Source organism: Acyrthosiphon pisum, chromosome A2 (assembly GCF_005508785.2).
Source record: "Acyrthosiphon pisum isolate AL4f chromosome A2, pea_aphid_22Mar2018_4r6ur, whole genome shotgun sequence".
Classification (NCBI taxonomy): Eukaryota; Metazoa; Arthropoda; class Insecta; order Hemiptera; family Aphididae; genus Acyrthosiphon; species Acyrthosiphon pisum.
In genome coordinates this window covers 26812739-26816883 of record NC_042495.1, presented here as the reverse complement: position 1 = coordinate 26816883, position 4145 = coordinate 26812739, and positions in this window count along the sequence as shown.

The following is a 4145-nucleotide window of genomic DNA, read 5'->3' as shown; positions in this document are numbered from 1 at the left end:
AACCCATATACACAGATGTTTTCGATCGGAAGACACCTGCACACAGCCGTTGTTCACGCCATATATCCAAATAATAATGTTATTGCGCCATAGAGATCGACATTGTCATTATGATTTCGGACACGAGTGTATAATAATAATATTATTATGTCAAAATCGGTATAATCGCGTACCACCGGGTCCTGTAGACTTGAGAATATCGCAAAAATTGCGTTGTATAATAACCATATGTGTGTAATGATAATAGCGCACGGTATGAGGTTTATTGTCGCATTATACTGTTTAGACAAAATATGTGTTCGTCCGTCACTGACGTCTTCTGCACGACCTCGCGGTATATATTATTATTATAATATTCTATTACGAATTCGATTTCGATATTATTAATAGTATCACCTAGAATTGTTTTGGTACAGCGCGTACCTACTTCAGATTTTGTGCATGGAACAGTTGGTGGTTTTGGAGTTAAATATTATTGTTTCTATATAGGAGGTCTGTGTTGAAGGCGATATTCTATTTACATATTTTTTACATACTTATGCCGGCAGATAAATTAATATGATGAACTCTGTTATTTCAAAATAGTTCAAACAAAATAATATACTGATATGTTTTCTAGCGAGTATCTAATTAATTATATTGTCTGATGGATCCAGCTGCATATTAAACATGGACAAACGCACGTCATTAACGTTTCTCAAGGTTTAAAATGTGTTCTAAGAATTTCGGAAAAATAACATAAATGTATGCGTAAAATAATTATACCTAGTGTATACGTTTTCCATGGTATCAATATAATAATATATAATATTATTACGCCCACCTGCGGTACATCAAAATCGGCCATTGTCAGCAACTCAGATTACATCATTTTCACTTTTTTTTCTTCACAAATATGTTTATGTATGCGGCGTTACCGTTGAATTTAATCGCATTCGATTGTTTAATCATCGACATATTGTATTCATATATATGCACGCTGCAGGTAATTAATTCAGTAATATCTAGTATCTAGTGAATAATCATTATGATAATATGTTACACAGCACTGAGTGTGTTGAACGTAATAATAACTACGACCGTTATAGTAAAATAATAGAAAATAAATAAAAAGCGACAACGTTCTTACATATTATAATATAAAGCACATTTAATTAATACTTCGCCACATGGCACTACAACAATACTTGGTAAACCGTGCTGACAATGATGTATAATGAATATTATGCTATCGATCCGCTTTAGATAGATTGCACAGAACACAACTACGTATATATATCTAGAATGTATATTTCGTAGAATAATGTCAAGAATCAAAAGGGATTTCGGATATTATTATAAAACCATCAACCCGAAGGACCCGAATGAATGCTCTTAATTACGAACGGGCATGACCGGAATTTCGCTTTGTGACTCCGTATAATACTCGGCCGGAATTGATCGAAAACAAAATTATTAATTCTTATTTGTAATCACTCTATATTATAGAGTTGCCGTTGAAGTAAATAATAATAGAAAACAATACAAATTTTGTAACCCATATAATAGCAATAATATGTTGTTAAATGAATCAAATAGTTTTAATATGTAACAACAGCTGTAATCATTTTAAACCGTGTATATCAAATACAATTGTTAGTTTCGATATAGTCAGTTAAGTATTACACGCGTGTTACAGCGTATTCATTTCAATTCCGTATTTTTGTCTGGTTTAGGGGAGTGGATGGGGTAATAAAAAATGATAAAGCCAGATATATTAATTAATGTACGTATACATTTCAATGAAATTGTGTAAGTGGACTCGAATATTTAGGTTAAGGTCCTCGAATTACAATAATACTGATAGGTACAATACATTATTATATTATAGTGCTCAAGGATCCACTGTTTGTATTTTCGAATTATTTAATAATGGTTATAACTTATAACATTTTAAGACGTTAGTGATATATTTCACAGCCCCTGTACAATGATGACATTATAACAAAGTCGAAATGAAGGATATTTGAGTGATTATTAATTTGTTGGGGTATTCGGTCAGTTCCCTTCCAAAGAATAGGGCACGTTCTTCATACTAAAAAGGTCTATTTCCATACCTACGTATACCTATGTACTAAAAACTAATCAATCAAATTAGGCAATTATTAAGCTTTTTAAAACAAGTTTTAATTTCTCATATTGTGTTGTTTAGGTAATGATAACAAATTATAAACAAATTTCGAAATTTGCTTATCAAATTTTGACTTTAATTTTTGTATATTATTTAACAACTACTTATGCTTTTTAAGATAAATAAATGGAAAAAATTGTTTGTTGAATTAAATATATCATGACGTTAAAATTCGTTTTCAATATCAGAATTCATAAAATATATAACTTTTATAGGTACTAAGTCTTAAAATGTAATACATTATACCTCCTTAAAAGTTAATATTACTGGAATGAAAAAAAAAGTATATGTAAATAGCCACATGTTAAGAGTGGTAAGTGTTGACTATTCCTAAAAACCGACGGGTGGATTGACCTAGATTACTTTGTTCGATATAATATATGTTAGCGTAGTTTGGACGAATAGTCACTAGCTATAGTCAAAATAATATGGTTTGGACCAAAGAAATTTTAATTTTGGTGACCGAAAACACTAAGTTTACGTAATTCGTACAAAATATGAATATCGATGGCTATTGGCTACTGATGTAGCTGAACTATACATATTATACCTACGTATATAATAGAAAGTTACAGCTTAAAAACAAAATGTTTAGGAGCCGCTTTCGGGAAGAATTTTGTCTGAGTCAGCGGGGATTGTCACTTCGATCTGCCGATGACACACCCCCGGTCGACGGTGCGAAACCGGTAAACGTGGAGTTTATTTAGTTTTCGAAATTTCGTGACGGGAAGTAACTGCAGTATATTGTAAAATATAATAGTAAATAAAAACTATTTTATCGGAACCGTAGCTATCGCCCGGGTATCGCACGTGCGCCGGAAACGAGTCCTCGAGATATCCACTCGAGTTTTACTTTTCTATACTTCGCTTGGCCTCACGTTTTTGTTTTTTTTTTATTATTTTTATTATTTCATCTCCATCTATTCCAACTCAATAAATCTGTCTGCAACAACGTCGACACTGCTGCTGGGTTACGCTTGCCGTGTTATGTCAACTGCGTTTAATTTATCGGCAAAACACACGCGCGGAACACCGTACGACGGACACCGAACCATGTCCGCCCAGAAGAAGATTTTCGTTGTGGACTGCGTGCCGCTTATATAGTTCCAACATAAGAAACACACACACACACACACACACACACACACACACACACACACACACACACGCCCGTCAATTACTATTATACACAGACGGTCGGCACTGGCCGTCTCTCATTCCCTCAGCCGTGTAAGCACCGACCTTGGCATACCGCTTTGGAATATCACCACCGGAAAAGATTTTCGAAAAATACGTAATAATACCGTAAACTACAACAGCGAAGGCATTATAATTATCTCGTTCAATTCTCTCGGCCCATTACAGCCGCGGCGGCGGCGTATCACGCCTAACGATAATATTATTATCCGTGGTCCCGTATACTTTAAAGGTACGTTTATATAATATTATGCCCAGTATATACAGGTACATATCATTATTTTTTTTTTACCTTCTCTAAAGTTAACGAAACGTTTTTAATGTGATTGTATTTAATTATCTTATGTTTCTTCACCTGTTGTTCGATGTAAGTTTCCGTGTCGACAAATGTAGATTTTTTTAGTGGATAGATCTAACAATAAAATCGATTTAAGACGTTTAAAAAAAAAAAATAATAATAATAACTCCGTGGACACAAATTAAAACAAAAATAAAAATAAATGTTTGATGTCGTATAGTTATAAATATGTATAGAAATCACATCAAGTATGTAATTAGTGACTAATGAAATCATGATAGAAAATTAAAAAACAAATTAACTTACCTCATAAATTATACAAACTGTGTGTTGGTACTTGGTATGTTAAATCAATATTACGTTCCGAATAGCGAGGAAAAACTGTTCGATCACTATCCGATTATAATAATAAGTACTAACACAAAATATGTATTATTATTATATTCAATAAATGTAATGTGTTGGTAATTTTAAATAGGA